The 26,496-nt window shown below is 43.5% G+C and overlaps 1 long non-coding RNA gene across 2 annotated transcripts in view; it reads right to left on the bottom strand.

Moving 5' to 3' along the window:
- The window catches only part of LOC141994422 (uncharacterized), a 66,198-nt gene that overhangs the window by 23,719 nt on the left and 15,983 nt on the right, over nt 1-26,496 (bottom strand). For both annotated transcript variants that reach the window (XR_012641126.1, XR_012641125.1), the window contains exon 2: nt 21,388-21,559. This is a non-coding gene — a long non-coding RNA (uncharacterized LOC141994422). The remainder of the gene's footprint in view (nt 1-21,387; nt 21,560-26,496) is intronic.

Here is a 26,496-nt window from a genome sequence, read left to right as displayed (position 1 = left end):
GGGAATACTCATAGAGTAAGCTACAGTTAATTGTGAATAAGGGTTATCAGCATCTGGCCCTAAATGATGAATAGATGTACTTTGCTGTAAAGTTTTATTTAATGGATCACATAAGTCTAGCGAAGAAATATTTTCACAACTGAATAGGCACTTTTCTCTGCCTATATCTGAATATAAAGAGTCAGTTCTGCACCTTCCCATACGTTGCATAGTCCCTTACTCTGTGAAATGGGACTTCTGGTGGAATGAGGTACTTAGTGTAATACGGTTAGCAGAACTGGGCTCTTAATATGAATTAAAAGGTGAAGGAACGGAGCTGACATGATCTGCTGTGTCCGAGACATCTAATTCAGACTGATGTTCTGGGTCAAACATTTATTTCCTATTTGCCAGAGCAACAATGTTTATTTTTCCCATGCACAAGAAGCAAAACATATTTGTAAAATCTCTCAGAGCAAGCGAGCTGTTTCTCTCCTTTGTAGCATTCTGAGTCTGACTGGAAGCACAGAGTGATGGCAGTAGGGCGTGGGGACACCACCGCATTTAAAGGTGTGTGGTATGCAGAAAACAGACCGACCTCTCCTTTCAGCTGCATAGCTACACCCACCACAGTGGGCCCAAATCCTCAAAGATATGGAGGCTCCTAACCCCCAGCAGTGAGGCACCTAAAAACGTTGAAGATTTGGGCCAGCACGTTCTTTCATGGATCCTTTGCCTGCTTCTCAAAATATTTCTTCCTGTGATTAAATAACACCCGAAGATGCTTATGTAGTACTAGTCTCAGGTTTTCTTCACTTCTTTTTTTAAAAATAGCAATGTGATATGCAGAGCGGCTAATGCTTTGGTTCACCCAGTCAATATCATATGCTTCCTATAGGAAGGAGCCATTACAGCTGGAACACTGTATCATTCTGAGGATAGATAGGTATAACTTAAATTAATCTGGAAAGTTATCCAAAGAACAGCTGCATAACACCATCTACATCTCTCAGTTGTAACTAACACAAGGGAGCAGAAAACATCACTAGAGTATCAGAAACCTGTCCAGCCCTGAAGTTGCTTTCTCAAAGATTGCATGCTTGCTAGTTGGTACCTAAATACCACAGTGATTGGGGTAAATGCCTACAGAGATAGGTGGCTTCAGTATTGGAGTGAGTGCTCTGTTTTTATACCATCCCTTACCATCAATGACCAAGGGATGAGGGGCTTACAGCAAAAACAACCAGTCCAAGAAGATCTTCTCTTCATCCACTGCACTTCTCTGGTTCATCATTTCCCCCTCTTCTTCCCTCCAGAGTGGAACAAAATGTGTACTATTAATTGAATATCCAGTGAATTTATGCCCTGGTCTGTGCTTATGAATCACTCGCAAACCACTCCTGGTTTCTGAGAATGTCTTTGTTATTCACAAGCATTTGCCGATTAGTTTATGCCAACAAATTTCAGCCTATGGGTTGCTCACTAACTCCGTTGACTTTGGCTATTTGCTATGGCCAATCACATTAGGCATGTGGCACTGTTTTTGCTTCCTGACTGAAGGGGCTTAATCGAGAGAACGTCCTGTAACAAATGTTCTTTTCATGTGAGTTTTCAGACAAACAGGTATTTTGTGGAGCAGCTTATGAAACATTTTGGATATGCATAAACTGGTGACCATCCAAATACTCAAACAATAAATAATATGAGTCAGTGAATAACAGCAGCGCAAACTAATTAGTGGAGATTTTCAGAGGTGTTTAAGGAGTTGGGTGCCTGAATCTCTCAACCACCATGTTTGCTCATGAAAATATCTTTGAATAACCAGATGTATCATTCCCACCTACCCTCTCCAGCCAAACTGTAACTGGAGTAGCAGGATCTTATTTCTATATCCCCTGTTTGAGAATATCCGTCTCTTTTGTCCAGGAAACTGGAATCTTCAGGTCACTTTGTACCTGGTGTTCTCCTGCGTGATTGTATGATGTGTGGCCATCAGAGCTACACAGATAGCATGGCTTTTTAATGTCTAGGTTTATTTAACAGCATATAAATGCACCTCCTAAAAGAAGTGTGTCATTACCATTGATTTCTAGCCTCTACTGAAATAAAGCTCCAGGGTTTGTAGTACTGGCAATCTATTCCAGACCCATTTTAAAATAAGTTAAACAACTGTTAAGGCAGCAGTTGAGTCCACTTACTGTAGAGTAAATATTTCTCCTTCAGCAATAAGGAAAGAGAAATTCTTGAGCTCCTCGGGCAAGGGGAAGAAATTCAGCTGTGAAAGCCAGACTGCAAACAAAGGACTGTATCTACTATTAAGACACCAATTGGAATGAGAGCACTAAGATTTAGTGAAAAGTTTTCAATAGCATATATGGTCTTTTGTTGCTTATGGGAGTTGCACAGGTATATATCCATGTACCATACTGTGAATATAGCCCTTACTATGCCTATATAAACACCAGGGGTACCTCTGTCTAATAGCGAGTAGAACTAGTGTAAGCCTGCCTTTATAAAGAGATTCAATTTGGATGCTTATCTGAAGTATTCACTGTGGTCAGGAAGTGGGCTCTCTGGTGGGAATATTATAAGTGTAACATACTTATAAATGCAGATGTGTTCTGATTTTGTTTTCTGGGTACTGCATCTTTAAACGGCAGTGTGTGAGTCAATGCAAACTGCTTGCTGTATGGTTTGTCATGCTGCACTCTCTCTCATTGAGACTGATATTAGAACATTCAGAAGAATTCCTTTTAAAGTAACTTGTTTATAACCTTAGAGCAAGGGTCGCTTTAGCTTGGGTTTATGGGTACAATTGTACCCACTGAACATGAGGTCACAGTGCATGGCAGCGGGTGGCATTGTGACTTTGGTGCATGGGGTTGCAGTGCCACTCAGGTTTGACCTGAGCCAAACCTAAGCGGCGCTGTAACTTTGTGTACCAGGTCACAACAATTGGAGCAGGGAGTCGGGTCCACCCCTGGGGGACAAGAGCAGGCAGTGCTGGGTAGTGTGATTCAGTCTCGGCCCCCAATCTGCCTCCTCTTCCTCCTGGGCCTCCCCTCTGCATCCACTGAATCTGGAGGTTAGATGCATCCCTGCCTCAGAGGTTTGTGTATAGTTTGAATTTTAGGAAAATGTTCAGGCCAAGGCTTCTTTTGTACAAGCTGATTCACTTTTCTTCAACTGGAATGGGGAAAGCCCCCCAAAACAAACTTAAAAGCTGCATTTAAATAACCTGAACTGAACTCAGATCTCCTGAGTCCCAGTCCAGTGCCTTACCTACAAGACCAATGTAGGTGAAGGGGCTTGCAGGTTTTCTATAGGGACAGGCGTTATGGAAGGGTATGTCTACACAGTACAAGCCGGGCACAGGCTAACGTACCTAAGCTAGCTTGAATCCAACTAGCGTGGGAAGCAATAGCAGTGAAGAAAGCACTGTGTGGGCATCAGTGTGGGTAGCAGAAGCCCAGCCCAGCCCCTAGGTATGGACTTGGCTCACTAGCCCCCTCTGAAGCGTGTGCTATGTTGGCTTCACTGCTATTGTTACATGCACTAGATGGCCCCAAGCTAGCTTGGGCAGGCTAGCCCAGGCACGTCTTCTGCTGTGTAGATATGCCTTTAGTGTTAGCTCATCATTATTGCTTCAGTAATTCAAACATCTACTATACAGTGTGCATGGCAGGAAAACACAATACACTTTAGAAATGTGTGTATTCATTAGGAACAAACCTTGGGGGAGGGAAAACTACAGGAGCCATATCATCTCTGTTCAGAAGTTACTCTCATTTTTATGTTTACATTTTCCATAGAGCCATCAAGTCTTTAAAATCTTCCAGATAAAAAGTGGTGCCTTGCAAAGAGCTTGATCCTGCGCTCACTGAAGTTAATGGCAAAACTTCTATTGACTTCAGTGTGGCAGGATCAGGCCCAAGGCATGAGGTGGTTGTAATCACTAAGCTGCAGTAGCACTGTATGGAAAATGCTAAGAAAACAAGTTGTAAGGTTGATTACAACAAAGGCTTCCCAAAGTGACAGCACTGAATGTCTTCTTCTTTTTTTTTCTCTTCCCCTTTAAGCTATTACATACAAATATAAAGAGAAGTAGCATTTCAGTAAAGTGTATAGTTGTTCAGACACTGGATAAAATGTACATTAATTTTTCACAGTGAGAGCGCTTACCATTTGGGACCCTGGAGGCTAGCCTGCGAAGCAGAGTCTTTCACAGAGTGTTATGCCATTTGATTGTAAGCAGACTTATTTTCTTAAACAAATTCTGATTTTGTTTTCAGATTGTCAGGGTTTGAGTCAAACTATCCAGTCACACTAGGAGGCAGCTGTGTTAATGCTGTACTGACTCAATAAGGGGCCTATACCATGTTGTTGTTTTCTGACATGCCTGATTTAAAACTAGAATTATGTGAAACTTTCCTAACAAAATCCCAAACTCACTTGCTGAGATTCTCAAACCTTTCAGAGAGCCTGGAGCACATGTCAGGTAGGTTTGACCAAGCCTGGCAAATATATGCTTCCAGGTGGATGCCCGAGGAAAGGGCATGGAATTTTCACATGTTCAACTAGAGCTAAACCTGAATCACAATCTCCACTCTGCACACCCTGAATTTTGGGAAAGTTGGATTTGAACTTAGCAGCCCACTTTTCTCTTCTGTCTTGACCTGAAAGCAGGCAATTAACTGAGGTATGCTTTTGGTCATGCCTGAAATTCAAAGCAAAATTCATGGCGTGTGAACCCATACAATCATCAGTCACTCCAAAGACAGCTTGAACCCTGAACATTTTGAGGATGGCTCATCACTAAATATAATGCCAGTATTACTAAGGGTGATAAAATGAAGCAAGCACTAAGCACGGCTAGGAAAGATTTCATGGAACACATGATCCTGATGGACCAAAAATGTGGGGCGCTAAACCTGATTGAGGGGTAGGAATGGGAAACTGCTGGAAATGAGGGGCATCATTTCAGAAAAATTCTGAGGGGGGCTAAGTCCTGTCAGCCTCTCTGCTTTTGCCTCCATGCTGAGGCCTTGGCCGCTCAGGGTGTGGTTAGCAGGCCAGTCCCACTGCAGAGGGAGGTAGGCAGGTGGCAAGGCGATCCTATCCTAGGGAGTGAGAGGGGTCTTCTGCAGGGATTGAGGAGAACACAGTACCTGTGAAGGGTGAGGTAGCCATTAATGGTACTAATTTATCCTTGGCTGTGAGACTCCAGTGGAATTCACCAGCGATGTCTTTGATCCCAGAAGTTTTGTGAATCTAAAGCAGTGGTGGGCAACCTGTGGTCCGTGGGCTGCACGTGGCCCATCAGGGTAATCTGCTGGCAGGTGGCCAGACAGTTTGTTTACATTTGCATGGCCCCTCCCAGCGGCCGCGGTTCATAATAGCTAATACATAATTTTGTACCTATGGAAAAATTTGCATTTTGAATTAACTACATGAAAGTGACTGAACCTGCTCTTGTGAACATTAATATCTTTGACCATCTTACTATCCTGACAGAGAAACTCAGTTTCACTTGAAGAAAAGGAGTACTGGTGGCACCTTAGAGACTAACCAATTTATTTGAGCATGAGCTTTCGTGAGCTACAGCTCACTTCATCGGATGCATACTGTGGAAATTGCACAAGACATTATTATATACACAGACACCATGAAACAATACCTCCTCCCACCCCACTCTCCTGCTGGTAATAGCTTATCTAAAGTGATCATCAAGATGGGCCATTTCCAGCACAAATCCAGGTATTCTCACCCTCCGCCCCCCCACAGACAAACTCACTCTCTTGCTGGTAATAGCCCATCCAAAGTGACCACTCTCTTCACAATGACAGGTTTCAGAGTAACAGCCGTGTTAGTCTGTATTCGTAAAAAGAAAAAAGAAAAGGAGTACTTGTGGCACCTTAGAGACTAACCAGTTTATTTGAGCATGAGCTTTCGTGAGCTACAGCTCACTTCATCGGATGCATAGCATATCGTGGAAACTGCAGAAGACATTATATACACACAGAGACCATGAAACAAAACTTCCTCCCACCCCACTGTCCTGCTGCTAACAGCTTATCTAAAGTGATCATCAAGGAAGGCCATTTCCAGCACAAATCCAGGTTTTCTCACCTTCCCCCCCCGCCCCCCCCCAGACACACATACAAACTCACTCTCCTGCTGGTAATAGCCCATCCCTCTTTGAAACCTCTCTTTATAATGCGCATGATAATCAAGGTGGGTCATTTCCAGCACTAATCCAGGTTTTCTCACCACCCTCCCCCCCCCCCCACACACACCCCCCTCCAATGTCAGAGGCTCGTTCACCTGCACATCCACCAATGTGATATATGCCATCATGTGCCAGCAATGCCCCTCTGCCATGTACATTGGTCAAACTGGACAGTCTCTACGTAAAAGAATAAATGGACACAAATCAGATGTTAAGAATTATAACATTCATAAACCAGTCGGAGAACACTTCAATCTCTCTGGTCACGCAATCACAGACATGAGGGTCGCTATCTTAAAGCAAAAAAACTTCAAATCCAGACTCCAGCGAGAAACTGCTGAATTGGAATTCATTTGCAAATTGGATACTATTAATTTGGGCTTGAATAGAGACTGGGAGTGGCTAAGTCATTATGCAAGGTAGCCTATCTCCCCTTGTTTTTTTCCTACAAACCCCCCCCAAGACGTTCTGGTTAAACTTGGATTATTGCTGTGCACATTGTAAGATGAGCTATTGCCAGCAGGAGAGTGAGTTTGTGTGTGTGGTTTTTGGAGGGGTGTGTGTGTGTGTGTGGGGGGGGGAAGGGTGGTGAGAAAACCTGGATTAGTGCTGGAAATGACCCACCTTGATTATCATGCGCATTATAAAGAGAGGTTTCGAAGAGGGATGGGCTATTACCAGCAGGAGAGTGAGTTTGTATGTGTGTCTGTGTGTGTGTGTGGGGGGGGGGAAGGGTGAGAAAACCTGGATTTGTGCTGGAAATGGCCTTCCTTGATGATCACTTTAGATAAGCTGTTAGCAGCAGGACAGTGGGGTGGGAGGAAGTTTTGTTTCATGGTCTCTGTGTGTATATAATGTCTTCTGCAGTTTCCACGATATGCTATGCATCCGATGAAGTGAGCTGTAGCTCACGAAAGCTCATGCTCAAATAAACTGGTTAGTCTCTAAGGTGCCACAAGTACTCCTTTTCTTTTTTCTCTTCACAATGTGTATGATAATCAAGGTGGGCCATTTCCTGCAAAAATCAAGGTTCTCTCACCTCTCACCCCCCCCAAACACACACACACAAACTCACTCTCCTGCTGGTAATAGCCTATCCAAAGTGACCACTCTCCTTACAACGTGCATGAAAATCAAGGTGGGCCATTTCCAGCACAAATCCAGGTTTTCTCAACCCCCCCCCCCCAAAACACACACAAACTCACTCTCCTGCTGGCAATAGCTCATCCAAACTGACCACTCTTCCCACAATGTGCATGACAATCAAGGTGGGCCACTTCCAGCATAAATCCAAGTTTAACCAGAAGGCCGGGGGGAGAGGAAAAAACAAGGGGAAATAGGCTACCTTGCATAATGACTTAGCCACTCCCAGTCTCTATTTAAGCCTAAATTAATAGTATCCAATTTGCAAATGAATTCCAATTCAGCAGTTTCTCGCTGGAGTCTGGATTTGAAGTTTTTTTGTTTTAAGATAGCGACCTTCATGTCTGTGATTGCGTGACCAGAGAGATTGAAGTGTTCTCCGACTGGCTTATGAATGTTATAATTCTTGACATCTGATTTGTGTCCATTTATTCTTTTACGTAGAGACTGTCCAGTTTGACCAATGTACATGGCAGAGGGGCATTGCTGGCACATGATGGCATATATCACATATACCTACTCTACTTGTGCTATATTGATGACATCTTCATCATCTGGACCCATGGAAAAGAAGCCCTTGAGGAATTCCACCATGATTTCAACAATTTCCATCCCACCATCAACCTCAGCCTGGTCCAGTCCACACAAGAGATCCACTTCCTGGACACTACAGTGCTAATAAACAATGGTCACATAGACACCACCCTATACCGGAAACCTACTGACCGCTATTCCTACCTACATGCCTCCAGCTTTCACCCTGACCACACCACACGATCCATCATCTACAGCCAAGCTCTGCGATACAACCGCATTTGCTCCAACCCCTCAGACAGAGACAAACACCTACAAGATCTCCATCAAGCATTCTTACAACTACAATACCCACCTGCAGAAGTGAAGAAACAGATTGATAGAGCCAGAAGAGTTCCCAGAAGTCACCTACTACAGGACAGGCCTAACAAAGAAAATAACAGAACGCCACTAGCCGTCACCTTCAGCCCCCAACTAAAACCCCTCCAACGCATTATTAAGGATCTACAACCTATCCTGAAGGATGACCCAACTCTCTCACAAATCTTGGGAGACAGGCCAGTCCTTGCCTACAGACAGCCCCCCAACCTGAAGCGAATACTCACCAACAACCACATACCACACAACAGAACCACTAACCCAGGAACCTATCCTTGCAACAAAGCCCGTTGCCAACTGTGCCCACATATCTATTCAGGGGACACCATCACAGGGCCTAATAACATCAGCCACACTATCAGAGGCTCGTTCACCTGCACATCCACCAATGTGATATATGCCATCATGTGCCAGCAATGCCCCTCTGCCATGTACATTGGTCAAACTGGACAGTCTCTACGTAAAAGAATAAATGGACGCAAATCAGATGTCAAGAATTATAACATTCATAAGCCAGTCGGAGAACACTTCAATCTCTCTGGTCACGCAATCAGAGACATGAAGGTTGCTATCTTACAACAAAAAAACTTCAAATCCAGAGTCCAGCGAGAAACTGCTGAATTGGAATTCATTTGCAAATTGGATACTATTAATTTAGGCTTAAATAGAGACTGGGAGTGGCTAAGTCATTATGCAAGGTAGCCTATTTCCCCTTGTTTTTTCCTCTCTTCCCCCCCCCCCCCCCCGGCCTTCTGGTTAAACTTGGATTTATGCTGGAAGTGGCCCACCTTGATTGTCATGCACATTGTGGGAAGAGTGGTCAGTTTGGATGAGCTATTGCCAGCAGGAGAGTGAGTTTGTGTGTGTTTTGGGGGGGGGGGGTTGAGGAAACCTGGTTTTGTGCTGGAAATGGCCCACCTTGATTTTCATGCACGTTGTAAGGAGAGTGGTCACTTTGGATAGGCTATTACCAGCAGGAGAGTGAGTTTGTGTGTGTGGTTTTTGGAGGGGGGTGAGGGGGTGAGAGAACCTTGATTTCTGCAGGAAATGGCCCACCTTGATTATCATACACATTGTGAAGAGAGTGGTCACTTTGGATGGGCTATTACCAGCAAGAGAGTGAGTTTGTCTGTGGGGGGGCGGAGGGTGAGAGTACCTGGATTTGTGCTGGAAATGGCCCATCTTGATGATCACTTTAGATAAGCTATTACCAGCAGGAGAGTGGGGTGGGAGGAGGTATTGTTTCATGGTGTCTGTGTATATAATAATGTCTTGTGCAATTTCCACAGTATGCATCCGATGAAGTGAGCTGTAGCTCACGAAAGCTCATGCTCAAATAAATTGGTTAGTCTCTAAGGTGCCACCAGTACTCCTTTTCTTTTTGCGAATACAGACTAACACGGCTATTACTCTAAAAAGTTTCACTTGAATGACCCATCTTCAAACTTTGCTCTCTGCAAACTCTTCGCGGACATGCTCCCCATTGTTCTCCTCTATAGAGACATAAAGGGGTATATATAGCAGGAAATGGTGCCACTAGCCATTGTAAAGATGAATACCAGATTTGAGAGGACCAAAAGTCATATACAGAAACCTCAGCCTGCTTAGTACAAGGGTAAACATTTTATAAATTCTTCTCCACCTTTCGTTAAAGATACAGGGAAAAAAAGAAAAGAAAAACAGTTTAAAGCATTTTAAATATAGAATATTAAATAAGGCTTTAATTTTAACATTTCTTAATCTCTTTCCCTTTAGCTGGAGAAGGGTTTTAGAATGAGTCCCCCCCCCGCCCCACATTGTTTGACAGTCTCTTAGATGGTATTAAACTTGGTAATAACTGTCCTTTGGGGGAAAAGAGAAGGAGTAAATTGAGATGGCCTGGAGCTGTGGTTACTGCTGTTGCAGTTAACCTCCAATCCCATTTCCTAGAAGACAAAATAAAAGAAACACACACACAAAAGGGGGAAGAAAAGAACAGTGAAGATAGAAAATGCAGCATCTGTCTTTGGTGTTGACTCTCACTTGCAGCCTTGCTGCTGGAAAAACACAGACACAGCACATTGTCTTATCACCCACTCCAAAACCTGGCAAACTTGTACCAGTGTGGGGCTATTTAGGGCATAGCTGTTAGCTGCCTCTTGCTGGTCTCCAGCTTACAGCAATGTTGCAAAATATACAGTTTTGTCTGGCTAAACCGGACTCGTAAATAGAAGGCAAAAGGAAAGGGATAGGAAAGGGAAGAAATAAGGTGGGGAAGGAAAAGAACACACAAGGGGAGGGGAGGTTGATAAAGAGTTACATCCTGAGTGGTATTTGGAATTTAGCCAGAGCTGCTGGAAGTGGCGATGTCATCTGAGTCCCTCTCTCTGGCCTGGTCTAGTTAAGATATTTCTCAGGTTTAGGACAAAGATGGTCCAGGAGCCCCGGCGACAGTGGCATGGCAGCCATGATGGTGAAGCTCGCTTCTTCCTGTTTGCTTGTCTTTTAGTCAGCCAGCGTTTGCATCCCCCTTTTCAGTCAGCCATAGTCATGTTAGCTGGATTCCCTCCTCCAAATTCTTTTTTTTTTTTTTAAGGGCCCCAAAAGGGAGCGATGGGCAGTCCCTCATTATTTTGTCCACCAGCTAGGCCTAATTTCCAACACCTCAGTTTTGGTTCGTTGATCTCTCGTAGCACACTTCTCTTGTTTACCAGGCATGGTCGTAATGAGTTGTATTAGGAGCCTTTTTGTTTGGACTAATTTAGTCTTCCTGTCTCCTTTTTGTATCTTTTCTCATAAACATTTATTGTTATAGGTTATTGTTACACTTTATGAACTTTCACTCACTTTTTGCAGTTGAGCTCACAATTAGGGTAAATTTGTAGGCCCAATTATCATAAGTGTCTCATTAAGAGCAGAGTGAGCATTTGAATTTCTGTCCTGTAGGAAATTCTGATATTTTTACATTTGTTTTCATCCTGAATTTGGGACACGTCAAAATATCAAAGATTTTTTGCTGAGGGAAAATTCTGAAAAAGTAGATTTGGACTCTCATGATGCATCACGTGGTTCAATGAGAGGGGAGACTGCATGGCATCATGGGAGATGTAGTCCAGCTATGGAGCCCAGTCCATGAGAGAGAGAACGGGGGCATAAAGCACCCAAACTACAATTCCTATGAGGCACCATAGCACCTCAGATGCAGTTTAATGTCACACTGACTCAAAACAGAATATTTTAGTTCAGGTCAACAAACCAAAACATTTAAAATCAGATTAAACAGACCCAAAGGTTTTTCCGAATGGTAAACCAAAACATATTGGCAAAATCAAAATGTTCTGCTTTTGCAGAAACTACATTTTCTGTGTAAAAATCATTTTGATGGAAAATTCCCAACCAGCTCTACTGAGAGTGACTGACTGGGGCATGGAAAAACACAGACTAGGAGAGACTTGAAAAGACTAGGTTTGTGTTTTTGGAAAGGACATAAGAGAGGTAATGAGAAAAATATATAAAATAATCTATGGTTTCGAGAATGTAAACTGGAAGTGTCTGTTCTTCCTGTCTCATAACACTAGAACAAGGAGCAATTCAATGATCTTGAAATGCAGCAAATTCAAAAGTGATAAAAGGAAACAATTTATTACACAGTGGGCAATTATTTTTCAGAACTCATTTCCATGGGATGTCATTGAGACCAAGAACTTAACAAGATTCAAAGAGGGATTGGATTGTTATATAACAATATCAAATAGTTAATGCTAAAAAAGAAGTATTGGTTGAAAAATAAAACGTCGTATTTCAGGACTGAAATAATTCCTAACTATTAGGAATGAGACATCTGGTGCTGGCTACTGTCAGAGCCAGAATATTGGACTAGATGGATCACAGATCTGATTATGGCAATTCCCATGTTTCACTGCTCACTTCATCTTAGACAGGGAAAACAGCTACTCACCCACAATTATTTAAGCTATATTTAATTTCATGAAATTTCTTTCATTTTTCTTTTTGTGCAGCAATGCTCCATTTTTTTCCAGAGAGGGAAGGAGGAAGAGAAAAGTCACTGTGTCCTTCTTTCCTTGCTTGAACTCACCCACTCTTGAGAAGAGCTGTGCCTTGACCATTTCACATAGGTTTTTGTCACCGCGAGTCCCTGTGGGTTGCATCACTAAGTCTCACTTCAGAGTTTGAATAATCCCAAATTGAAATAACTCTGCTGAAACAAACACCTTTTGCCTGTATAAGGTAACATAGGGTATGTCTACACTGCATTGTAAATTCAGGTCTGTGGGACTTGGGCTTGTAGACTTGGTGTTTACAAGCCCATGCTTGAGCATGCATACTGGACTGTAAACCTGGGCTTAGAATTGCTGGACCTGGATCTCACAGCCATGCAAATGCATCCAAACCGCACTGCACTGATCTTTGGACTTGGATATGCAGCTTGACCTGCACTGCAAAATGACAGGACTTGGACCTGAGTCACAGTGAGACTCGGGCTCTTACCCACCCCCTTAGCAGAGTCCTAGGACCCAGGTGCTTGAATGCTTGCTGAGTGGAGAGACAAACTGGTTTGTGTGTGCACTCAAATATGGGTTGGAGCCCAGGCTTCGTATGCAGTGTAGACATACCCACTGAATTTATTGCATGGTTTGAGCACTAAACCATAAATTCCTCTGCAATCCATGGTAGGGAAAGGGGCTGTTAAATATTCAATAGAGGTTTCCTTGATGCAGTTATGACCATTTCAGAGGTAGCTTTTTGGGGGTTATAACAAACACTATTCCAGGCCGTTCTCCCCTTTTGTGGGGTTTTATTACAACATATTTGCCCAGCTCAACTCTTGAACATTACATGGAAATCATTCATAATCTTCTATCTAAGGGAAACTCAGCAGAAATCTCTTTGTTCTCTTTAATGGACAACTGTAGGAGTTTGCTGTTAATGAAACAAAGGGGTCTTAGTTTACCTGTTTGAATGTTATTTTTCACTTAAGCTTTAAATCTGAGAACACTAAGCTGCTTTTTAAGGGTCCCCCTTGAGACATATTGGGGAGGTAGCAAAGCCTAGTGCACTAGACTGGGATTCAGGGGCCTGGCTTCTAATCCTTGCTCTCCCACTGTCCTGCTGAGTTACCCTGGGTAAACTGGTTTGCCTCTGTTTACTCCTCCCGCTCTTTGTTTGCTTGCTTGTCTAAAGCTCTTTGTTTGCTTGCCTATTTAGATTATAAACACTTCAGAGCACGGATTCTCTCCCTGTGTGTTTGTATCGTACCTAGCACATGAGGGCCTCAAGATGCTAATCTAAAGCTAATAATAAATGCAACCTGGGCTACTTTGGAGGCTCCAGGCAGCAGAAGGGCCCTGAAGGGTTGTCTAATCAGGTGCCAGTGACACAGACAGGTTTGTGAGGGCCGGGGTGGAGCCAGAATGACAAGCAAGGTAACCAGCTGCAGTCCCTGAATTGCCTGCAGGTGGCTAGGCCTGCCCTGACCTGATGTGGGCCTGCACAGAGACAAAGTTTGGGGGAAGGAAGTGGGTCACAGTAGCAGAAGGAGCCAAAGATGAGGGGTTTCCTTAGCAGAGGACTGTCTGTGCTTCTCACTGTGAGGCCTCCCTTGTTCTGGAAGCTGAAGGAAGGGCAGGGTTTGAGTCACCTGGGACCTGGTCTACTGAGCAAGAGATGTGCCTTGCAATGGGACACCATACCCATGAGTAATGGGGGTGTTGCCCCTTGTTGCTTAGGGAGGGGCTCTGAGGGGAGCAGAGGCCTGGTCAGTGGGCGCACAGGCAAGCGAAGGCTCACCTGGAATTGGAGGGGTGCATTAATGCTGCACCATACCCTTGCCACGATGAGGCCACCAGCATTGATCTGGTTATTTTACTGGACAAACTTACCTGAGTTCAGTCTGCCCCACAGAGCTCAGCACAAATTGCTGCATGCACAGGGACTGCTGAGGTCTGTGGGCAAACTCTGGGGTGGCACCCGCTTGCTTTTACAGCCTAAGTACGGGAGTTTGGTTACACTTTGCTGTTATAGGGGATGCTTCTCTCTGTGTGAGAGTCTGATTTATGGGTGTGGGTATAACCCGTCCATTCATGTCCAGTTCTCTTGGTTCCCCTGCCTGTTCCCTCTGCCTAATGTCTAGTCTTACCCCTTGCAAGTTAACCCTGCTCTTTCCCTTCATTAAGTGTTTGTGCCTTTTTTAACCTGGTTGATCCTTGATTGCTTTGAATTTGTAATGTCCTGGAGACCACAGGGGGGAGGGGGGCATGTTTAATTTATTCACCTGGCCTCTAGATGGGGGCTCTGTGCACTGGGAATCCAGTTTAGCTCCAGAGATCAGCAAGCCAAGGGCTGACACCTGCCATTTGCTCAAGGAGCATAATGAACCCAAGGCTGATTGGTCTAAGGGGAGACACAGCTACACAGGAGAGAAGAGTAAGTGGACTCTACTGTGCTTGGGGATCAGGAGTCCTCCAGGAAGGGGTTACATAAATACCTTGCAATTTCCATTAGGCCCAATCCTGGTCATCTTGAATTCAAAGAGAAGTTTACCATTTTGTTCAATGGGGCCTGTTGTGTTCTCAGTCTCTCAACGTCAAGCCCTACATTAAATGTGTGTGTTCAGCAAACAGATGTTCAATTATCCCTCTTCAGTACCTCTGTCCACCCCAGATGCCTGACATGTTCTTTTAGTTCCCAGTGCTGTAAATGAAAGGTTGCTGCACATGTAAGACAGAGGGTGCAGGCGAGTCTTTCAGAGGCTCTTTATTTGGGCTCGCTGAAGAACTATGTATGGGTGGGAAATCGAACACAGCTCTCAAACAACCTGCATAACTGTATTATATAATTTTTCATTGCTGTGTGAGCTCTTGCCTCTTCCTAGCCCGCTGCCACAGGCTGCTGATCTCAGAAGTGACTGACTGATTTCATAAAACACTTATGGCTTCCTAAAAGAACAGAAAGCAAAGCCTTAAGCTGCCCACTCAGAATATCAGCTTTGTTGCCAAAGGGCTACACGTGGGCAAATACATTTGCTTTTCAGAATGTACTGGCTGTTACCGACAGTTCAGTTTCACAGGTGGGAATCCTCCTCCCAAGAGATTCTGACCTTCATTTTGTTGATCAGAGCCCAGGACAGATCCTGGAGCAGGATGGAGGAAGTGGACTGATACAGCTAAAGTATGGTTTGTGTCTGTTGTTGACCCTATGTAAAATATATATGACACATCTGCAGTTTCTAGCTGTTGTTTATTTTCCATTGCCTCACTGCTTGTTAATTATGGACTTGTGGCCTGACCCTTAGCTCGTTGAAGTTGGCGCAAAAACTCCTGTTGATTTCAGTGGTGTTTCAATCAGCCTCTCCGCCCCATCCTGCTCCCAGTGACTTCAGTGGAAAAAAACTTGTTGCTTTCAATGGGAGCAGGGTCACTGGCTTTATACAAACCGGTTTGTCTCTGGATTTCCTTTAGGCACTGTTTTTGTTCAATTGTGTATTGTGTTTCACTCTTGTCTCTCGCTTGACGGGGAGAAGAGTGTGGCACTGGGTCTCTTTGGCAGGTTAAGGACACAGACAGTTGGAATTGCGAAGGGCCAAGTCCTGGCCCTGTTTTAAGAGGGAGTATGGGGCATGTTAGCCACACAGACCCATGTATCGTGGCTCTGCACCAGCCTGACAATCCTGGAGACAATGAGGCTAAGTGGAGAGAGCGAAGATGGTTTCTAAAGTTTGCTCTCCTGAGCAACTCCGTGGGGCAAAGAGCTCATGCAAACAATCTCCCCACCCCTCTAAGTGGCCCTCCAGATGTCCTGGTCCCCCTCTCTTCCTACACATGACTCACAGAGAATAGCATTGCCTTGGGGCTGTAGTAAATCCCACAACAAAGTTGTGGGAGGCAAAGGAGGAACCAGACTTGTCTCTGACAAGTCCCCCACAAATTAGAACTGACTGTGTGACCTAAGCATGGGCAGGGATACTAGGGTTGTGGGGGAATCACTGTGAAGGGTTCTGTGCCCCAGTGGACGTGGCTTGGGTCCTGGTTGATGATACCTTTTTGACACTGTCAGCTACAGGGAATCTTCCAGCTGTGCTGTTCTTCTTAGTTCCCTTCAGGTGAACAATGGAGGAACTCACACCTCCGTGCCCCCACCCCCCCTCCAACCCCCCAAGCTGTCAGGAAGGCTGTCATATGCTCAGGCCCTCATTATCCAGGGTTCAAGGCCTCATAGCCAAGGCACAGGGTTATGGGCTTCTGGAATGACTTCCCTCCTTGGGATTCCAGGGGTAGTCTTGGCTCCAAGCTGGACCATAGTGATCCAGCATGCTCCTTGCACATAGAGCATGCCAAAGGGACAGGGTTTGGTCCTAAGAGTGCAAGGTAGGACCAGTGCAGTGCAGCCTAATTGGTGAAGTACTCTGTGAAAATGAGCATCAAGGATAGAAAAGAGGAAACGCAACATACAAGCCCTACAGAAATATAAATAAGCTAAGGTGCAAGCTAGGAAAAATAACAACCAAAGAGAGAGGCTGGCTGGTATGCTGTTTCAATGGAAAAAATATAAGAATAGATTTTGTTGTTGCTAGAGGAGGCCTGGGGTTGGAGGAGGGGAGTTATCACAAGCTGGCTATATCCCACCACTAAGGAATGGAGGTCCTGAGTGGGGAGCAAGGTAGCTGATTCATAGGGAGCTGGTAAGTCAGTCCATCTCAAGATAATAAAAGAACTAAATAGTTCAGATCCCAAACTACAGACAGTGGATTTCAGATATTCTCATATTTGGGCATTGGCCAATTTTGAAATGATGGTTTCAGAATTGACATAAATTATCACTTTAAACAGTAAGCACCCAGAGACGGTCTCTTTCATGCTGAGCAGCTTTTATAATTGGAGCATTTATAATGGAGTAAGCAGGACAGGGGTTCCCAAAGTACATGGAAAGGCAATATTAGTGAAGTATTCTGTGTTCTCTACAGTACTCCTCTCTGGTCCTTTGTTTCCCTGCACACGCTTCTGTCATCTAGACCCCTTCTCCTCCCCGCCTCTACACGTTTCCCTGCCACTTGGTTCTCCTCTCAAAGCAAAGACCTTCTGTCTGGTTCTCTGCTCTCCAGTACATACTGTCTGGATGCCTCAATTCCTTCCCCCTTGGACATTTCTCTTTCACTTAGCAGCAGTCCTCAGTGACTGGAGCCACATCTCCTTTCCTCCTCTACAGACATCCCTAATATAGGCACCGAAATCTGGCTCCTCATTTCCAGCTGCTTTTACAGACCTTCAAACTCTTCTTTGGAATGAAGAGTCTGGACAGCTGTGGAAGTGGATAGAAACAAAGGGGAGGAGCCAGTGTCACGTTATTACCGAGCTCTCCTCTAGTAAGTTTTCCATCACAGTTAAGGAACAAATACATTAAGAGGCTGAACATCACCCATGCAAAATGTAAAGGAATAGCCCCCCCAAAAGCCATCATTATTTCAAGTAGTAGCCATCTATGATTCAGTCACTTAAATTATGAATGCCATTGCCATTGAAGGCTGGAACTGATAGATGCATGGAGTAAGTGATCAGGTCACTCTGACACCAGAATGCATTCAGACATGAGAGCCTAATCAAGGCAGACAACTTCAGGTGTTTAATCTGCCAAACAAGGAGATGTTGGAAACCCCCATGCATTTGAGTACTTCGCTATGCGCACTGGTATCTGCAGACTGCTGACATATTTGTACTTTTTTTATTTAGGGAGTACGTTACAACAGTGCTTTCTGATAAATGGTACTCATGGCACTTTGAGAGATTAAATTATGGGAACATTGATAGGCTGCTAGCATGGTAATCATGCAGCACAGAGGACAGCCTTGATCTTAAAAAGATGTATGCGTATGCATAATTTTATCCAACATGAATCGTTTTGTTGGCTTCAGTGAGACTACTCTCAGTGTGAAAAGTCAAGCATGTGCATGAGTCTTTGCAGGATTAGGACCTTGAGTATTAGCCAGCATATTTCTGACTCTTACAGATATGCAAGCTAAACAACTCAGCTGCTCTAATGAACTCAAAAGTACTGGCTGAAAGGCACCAGCAAAGCTAGTATCATTTAAGGTTAGATCGATTTTTCTTTAAAGAAACAAATGAAATCAAAGTGTAGTTTATTGCAACATGTCTTAATACAAATACTCTCAACATAACAGGCCTTTTTTACTGAAGTGAACTAAACCCATTACTTCAACAACTTCAGAAAACGAGCTTACTGTTCCAACATATTATTGTCTTTATCTGTTGTTGGTCAGTTTCCCTCTCCATTTGAGAGATTCCTACATGCTCTTGAAACATTAGCAGTCAGAATATTTTAAGATCATGTTATATCCTCTCATTCTTGGAGCAGAGAACCCATCATTGTGTTAGCAAAAGAAGGCCACTGTTTTTTTTTTTTTTTTTTTTTTTTAAATAAACACCAATTCCCTGGTTCACTGGGGATTAGCAAAATGATCTGGGATGGGAGATTTTATCATCTATTGTATTCTGAATGAATCCAGAATGCATGCTTCCCAGACAGCGAAGGTATTTATTTGATTCTTGTGGGAGCACAGGCCAGATTTTCTTTTGTTGATCTTCTAGTGGAACAGATAAAATTTTAATGCTCTTTCAGTTCAACAAAGTGAACTAGTGGCACATTTTCTGCAGGTCTCACTGGTGCAAATGGAAAGTGGTTCCCCGTGAAGTTTAAAAATATTTTTAAAAATAATGTTTAAAAATAGACATGTTTAAAAATGGAAGTAGGGAAGATGATGCTTGAAGGGCTTGAGTCATTGAAATCAGTGGGAGTTTTGCCATTGGCGTCAGCAGGAGCATGACCAGACCCTAAATGTCTTGTTGAAAGACCCTTAGCAGCCACATCTCACACATTTAGCCCCTGGCCACACTGACTGCAGACAACATCTTTGCCCCACCTTTTGGGGAGAGGCCCTGTACTACCCTTTCCTCTGATCCAGGGCTCAGTCCTACAGGGTCTTGAGCGCCATCAGTTCCCACTAAAGAGTGTGGAAATTGATGGTTTTCAGCACTTCTCTTGATAAAAATTTAAGTGCTTTATTCATCATCTCTTTCCTGATTCTGCCTCCTTTCTCTCTGGGGTACCCAGCATTGTGCATCACCAAGTCCAATTCAGGGAACTCAACAAACATGTCTTAGACTACTGTTGCCAAGAGGGGGACCATAAACTGGTGTGACATCATATACCTAAAATCTTACATAAATCTTACGTGGCCTGGGTCTCCCCATACAGCTCTGAAGCCATGTCTCCAATCAGTCTTTCTGTCTCTCTTGTTAGTTCAAGGTCATATATCAAAAATCCTGTGCATGAGTCTGCCCTCCAAAAGTCTCTCATCTATTTGTTTTGTCCCTTCTTTCTTCACTCTGCTCTTCCTTTGCTGCCCCTTCCCTCTGTCCTGATTCCTGATGGACACAGAACTCTCTTTAATTTGGAAATAAAACTCAGAATACTCTTTCTAGGCAGGTGATTAAGTTGCTTTGTCTCCCACACGACTGCTTTCCCACAAAGATGGCATAGGCCATGATCCTGGAGCTGCTGCTGAAGTCAATGGGATTTCTGCAAACAAGGAACTCACAGAATTGGGCTGATAATGTTTCTTTTAGTCATTCCCAGATGTAAATTACTACTACTGTGCTATCAGCACATGAGGATGAGGAGATACTTCCAAGAATTGTGCAATGGGAGTCTAAACTTTGGTTCTTTAGTCTGAGTATTGCAATTTAGGAGCAGTATGTATTCTTATTCTCTTTTGAGTCCATGGTACTCATGGTGCTCTAGGGACCTGCAAGAAATTAAGGTTCCGGCACCAGAGCTTTGACCTCCACATGAATATGTACATATGTTAGGAACAGGAGTGGGTATGGCATATAAACGCAGGGCTGGGTTAAAGAGTTTTTTGAGGTCCTGTGCACTATGGAAATTGCCCCTCCCACCCATCTTCCTTAAACTAGACATAGAAGGGAAGAAGCCTAGCTGCTAAGGCAGCAAACTTGCCTGTTCATCTGCCTAGGGTGCCCAACCTGAGTGGCACTGCGACCCCATGAACCAGATTGCAACACCACTCACTGAAGTTTGGCCTGCCTGCCTGCCCCCCTGTCATGAGTCCTGATGTGGGGTGGCTGGCCAAACGTAGTCGGAGCCCAAATAGAGCTGCTACCTCCAAGAGATAGAAAAACCAGTCACTGCCCCCCATCCCATAAGCCTCTTCGTGGTCCATAAGCCTCTTCACCCACCCCCTTCCAGGAGCCTCAGCCCAGAGACCCCCTCTACAGTTCTCTCCTGGGAGCACTTCCTCCCCCCACGTCCCCACTCTGTAGCCCTTCCTGCTCAGCCTTGGGTCCATCCAACTTTCTGGCATTGAGAGGAGCAGGAGTCTCAGCCGCCGCATTGATGTGGGCCTGGTATGTAGAGCGGGACCTGGGTGCTGTGCCAGCAGCATTCCCAGTGGCCATGTGACCTGAGCACTGTAGTGAAAGCAGTTCCTGGCACCTCCCTGTGTGTGCATGCAGCAACGGTTGCCTGTTACAATGTGCTGGTAAATTACAAATGAACTGCCGCTGTGCGCCCTCCCCCCCCCCCCGGCACATTACAATGGGCAACAAAAACCTGCCAAGTGGCAACTTGAGGCCCAGAGGGCCTCCTGAGATGGGACTCCCTGTGCAAGTGCACACAGGGTGCGCTGATTAATCCAGGCCTGTATACATGTGTATACTGCAGCCAAGATTTTCAAAAAGTGACTAGAGATTTCGGATGTTCAACCTCAGACACCTCAAAGGGGTCAGTTTTCAGAGGGTGGATGCTCAACATTTGCCAAAAATGAGGCCCCTTTGAGATGTCTCAAGTTGGGCACCCAAAATCGCTAGTCACCTTTAAAAAGCTTGTCTTATCTCTTTACATGCTTCCTCCTTTTGCAGACCTGCTCATGACTGAAATCTCTGTTGTCCTAGTTTTCAGGTGCTACCTATTGTCAGGAACTAGAAAATAGGTACTATTATTTTCTAGTAGAAGGTAAATCTGGGCACAGACCTAAATCTTTGCTCAGAATGTATGCTAGACTTTTTTTTCTCGGAGTTTCAGAAAGTTTGGCTTACCTTTTTTAAAATTTAGCACACCTCAGTCTTCTGGTTGGGGCCAAATGCAGACGTGCTGACTGAGATGTCACCAAAGAAGCTGATCTTGTGGTGTTTCAGGTCCAAACAGTATATATTAGTCATCTGATGAGAGAGCATGTTTTCTGAAGACTTCATGTTCGAATCTGCAGATCTGATAGGGTCAGAGGAGATTTGGACAATCATCCAAACTGAACTCTGCTTCTTAATCTTTTCAACTTGTCGCATCACTAACAGCTTCTGACAACATCTGTCACCGTCCAAACCACCCAATGAATCAGCATTTACTTTCTTTTATTTTCCCAGTGAAACTCATATTTTCTTTAGTGAGCAAGCAGGCAGCATTGGTTATGATGGATGCAGGCCTAAATAGAACAGGCCAGGTGCAATGACACTTATTCATTGACAGACTAGTCAAGCAAACCCACCAAATGGATGGTGGTTCACTTCAGCACAATCCAATCATACTGTCAGATAAGTTGTCCTTTAGATCACCTATATAGCTGCCATTTCAAAAGTTGAGTTTACTGAAAAAATAACTTCCTCACTCTGGCTGCTTCAGAACTTGGCTTGATTAATTTTTATCACCATTTCCTGAGATTCATGTTCTTTAATATGCATGCCATGTGGGTGCTGTTGCTTCTCTTTGTAGTGAAACATGTCTCCATCTTCTGCTTGATGAAATCTGGCACGTGAATGGCTATTACAATGAACTGTAGAGCTTTGATTGTGTGGCTGTTCCAACTGGAAAGGTTTTTGCGTTATTATTTAGTACGTAAGTGTCATAAGATTTTTCAGTTCCAATGTGGCAGAAGGAAATGTGAATAATATAAGTCTTCAGAGGCTGCATGGTCTAGTGGGTAGGGTACTGGACTATGACTCCGAAGAGCTGGGTTGTATTGTCCTGAATTCCCATGTAATTATTTGGCAAATGACAAAACAATAGCATTTCTGCTATGTCTAATGTTATGGTGCCTATAAACACCAATTGAGATGAAGACCCCATTGTGCTAGGTGTACAGACACATGGTAAGAGACAGGGGAGAATGCCTGTTCTAGAAGTTACTAATTGTCTCCCTTCCCCCTTTAATCATGTTAAGGATCTGATCTTTGACCCATATCCTACATACACTTACGTGTGTGAGTAACTGTGCATGAACTACTTATGCACCTGATCCAACTTCCATTGAAGCCAATGGAAGCCTTTCCACTGACTTCAGTGGGAGCTGGGTCAATATATAAAGTGACTCATGTATGTAAGTGTTTTTCAGGGTTATCAACAGAACTGAAAATAATAATTAAGGTAACACATTGCCACACATGTCACGAATCCACTTTTTGTTCTGATTAGTGTGAAATCTGAAATATTCTTTCATCTTGTCCTAGAGAAATACTCAAGTGCCTTCTCTTCTCTTTCCATTCCTTTTGGTAACAGCAATGCTTTCAAGTTTTTAATGTGGGAGTTGTTTCTTAAAAACTCAGATCTTCTAAATAAGGAGTATTTTCTTGAACTAACGAACTTGTACCAGCTTAACATTAGCTATTATCATGGAATATCAGGGTTGGAAGGGACCTCAGGAGGTCATCTAGTGCAACCCCCTGCTCAAAGCAGGTCCAATCCCCAATTTTTGCCTTAGATCCCTAAATAGTCCCCTCAAGGATTGAACTCACAACCCTGGGTTTAGTAGGCCAATGCTCAAACCACTGAGCTATCCCTCCCTCTTCAGATAGAACAGTTTCATGTTGTTTAGATGATGTCTCTAATTTACCTTGACAATTATATACAAATTCCTCATTGTTAATTATTCTGGAGAGATGGCATCTAAATTATACACATTAATTTTAATAACCTTCAAAACAACATCCTAAAGATGCATAAGACTTTAACTAGTCTTAACAACGGTCCTTATTAAACTAAAGTGATGCACTGGGGATGAGGAAGCAGCACTGGTTTTATCCAGGAAATTCACCTGTATGCAGAGGGCTTTCACAAGATTTAAGAACAATTAAGTTTTATTTAAGCTCGCAGAATAGGATTTAAATTAGATTTAAATGGATTTTAGGCGTTTGGATAGGAATGAATTTTTCCCGTTTGCTACTAGTACTCCCCTACCATCACATGTACTTCCCTGTCATCTAATCTATTTAGGACCATGTGTCCCTCCTGTAGTTTTTGTTAACATTAATCCTGATTTTGATCTCATGATCATTTCCACAAAGACCAGCTGTGATGTTACAGATGATTATGACTTCACATGGTAAGAAGGCAACTACACACTTAAAATAATTCAGATAACAATTTTAATAACCATAATTGCAACATATAAACCAAGATAATGCAAATACTATATTGGGTTAAATTCTGAAGTCTAAGTCCTAGATACTACATCCATTATTAAATCAAGAGAACTACAGTGTTAGTATCTAATCTCAAATCCATTAAGGTCGCACAACTTTTAGAAATATTTGAATGGCCTCTGAATTCATTTCAGCAAAGTACAAGCATTCATTCTGTTCCGTTGCAGAAGAAAACCAGTACTTTATCCAGTGTCCCATTTTATAAATGCTTCAGCTTGCAAAGTTACTGCTAGTACTTTTCTTTCATATCTTGTTTAAAGAATTTAGTCCAAGTGATTTAACCGATAACTTCTTTGGTTAGATTAGCCTAATATATACAAAACATCCTGCATATAGTGAATAAACTTCGATTATCATTGTGCCATTTCCCTGTATTTCCAAATCACTGGCCAAATTCTAACCTAGTGTCTGCTCATGGAGATGTCAAACGCAGGCAATAAGTTTCTCTGGAAAAGAGGCCATCTCTAGAACAGCAAATTACACTGGTGGAGAAACCAGCGGGAGTTCACGTCAGTCTGTCCTCTGCCAGTGTCTGAGGGACAGGGACAAAAAGGAGGGGTGTCTGGACCTACATGGCCATTTGGAGTTCAGGCTGAGTGAAGCTGGCCAGTAGGAATCCTGAAACTAATTCCAGTTAAGAGATGTAATGTAATGGTGCAAATGCCAGGGCTTCCTTTATCGTCCCTTACTGGCCTGCCAGAGGAAGCATGTGAAGAGCCACCTACATGGCTTCAGATACTGCACCGAGTGAGAGAGCAAGTGAGGAAACGACCTGGCCTCAGCACTATTTGACCCCAAGTATTTCCCCTCTGAAACACTATGTGCTCTGGGGACACATCTCTGAAAAAGAGAGAGAGATAAGCCAATATTTGTTTCATTACTCCCCCCCCCCATTTTTATTACAAAGGCTATTGGTATTTTTTCATACCAATAGCCTTTGTAATAAAAATGGGTAAAAAGACCAACCTATAAAATCAGTACAGCATTCATAAGAATTCACTCTCCAGAGTCATATCTGCTTTCTTTAGTGAAAGAAGTCAGGTTTTTCTGTTCTTTACCCTGCAGTAAAGAACACTGTACTGAAGAATTCTATACTTAACTCTGCAGAACCAACATAGCTATGGGAGAGTGAACTACATTTGTTTCTGGCTCTTACGTTATGAACACAATGGTTAGTGGAGCTCCATTTGCAGGAGCAACCATAGAACCCTGTTGTCTGTCTCCATATTGCCTGCCTTCTGTTATACCCGGGCAGCCCCGCTGAAGGCAAGAGATCCAGGTGTAACTGAGGGCAAGCTCTGAAAACCATGCAGTTTTAAATTTGCAGAGCCATGTGGACCTTAGTTCACCATTCTGTTGATGCATGAGCCAGAAAGGCATTGTTTTAAGTTGTGAAAGGGTTACATACTTGTATTATCCGTTTCACTTGGCGAGTAAAAGCACTGAGGTATTAGCATCAAAGTAAGCTGTGTTTATTGTACACATAGGGTATGTTTACACTGCAGCGGGGAATGAGCCTCCTAGTCTGGGTTCACAGACTTGTGTTCCTGGGGCTTGTAACAGTGTGCTAAAAACAGCTGTATAGTTGTTGCATCTTGGGCTCTTAATCCCCTTCCCCTCCCAAGCTTGAGAGCCTGAGCTGCAACATCTACACAGCTGTTTTTAGCATGTCTGTTGACCTGGGCCGGGAGGCTTGTTCCCAGATGCAGTGTAGACATAACCTAAAAGCCACTGTACCAGGGGTTCTCCATTCTCTGCATTCCTTGCACTGCTTTGCAACAGACCATTGCTCTCGTAGATCAGCTCAGTTCCAACCCCATTGGCTGTTTCTCACAATATTTCATTCTGCAGACCACTAGGGAGGGCTTTGCAGATGACATGGCCCACAGTTGGAGAACCTCTGCACTAGAGCCAGTGGCGAAAAGATAAGGTGGAATATGTAAACTCTTGTGAAAATGTATTCCCAGTATTGTGGTAGTGATTGGTTTTCCAACCCCTCCCACCAAAAAACGTCAACATTTTGGATGACGTTCAACATTTGAAACATCTTGGCCGGTTTTACTGAAAAAGTTTTGGCCAGATTTATTGAAAAAAGGGGTGAAGGAATTTTGTTTAGAAAAAAATTAAAACATTTTATTGAAACTTTTCCCAATTTTGAAATTTAAATTTTGAAATTCCCTCCAGTGGAATATAGCCACCTGCATACCAAACCATAATATTGCTAACTGGGGCAAGGCTATTTATTTTTATACAGTTGATAATAAGACCGGATAAAGTATCTGTCCAAATCTGACTGTGCTTTCCTCTTATGTGAGTATGTTTGATTTCCAATTAAAAGCAAGCCAAGAAAACAAATCTCAAAATTCATTGCGACCTAGCAATAAACCTGTAAACCTGTGGGTGGCATTATTGGTCTTCTTTCTAAATTTTCTGTGGCTAGGAGAGAAGCAATTACCAAACCACCGTAGCAAGCCAGGATCGGCACAAATGGGAATGCACAATGCATGGCATTTCACTTTTTGACAAATCTCTTCCCAATATGAGGATTTTGTAGCCAGAAAGATGGCTATGTCCACTCTCTATTCCAGCTTCTGACTGTGGATATTAAAAGCTGCATGAGTAAATTACTGAGTTCTGCAGTTTGGCCAAGAAGGCTCTTTTTTTAGTGGCAAACCTTAGTCAAACTTCTTTCCTGAATAAATAGCATATACAGATCTCTTTAGAACCTAAACA

Source organism: Natator depressus, chromosome 10 (assembly GCF_965152275.1).
Source record: "Natator depressus isolate rNatDep1 chromosome 10, rNatDep2.hap1, whole genome shotgun sequence".
Lineage (NCBI taxonomy): Eukaryota > Metazoa > Chordata > Testudines > Cheloniidae > Natator > Natator depressus.
The sequence above is the reverse complement of the archived record's forward strand: the minus strand, read 5'-3'. Positions and strand labels throughout refer to the sequence as shown.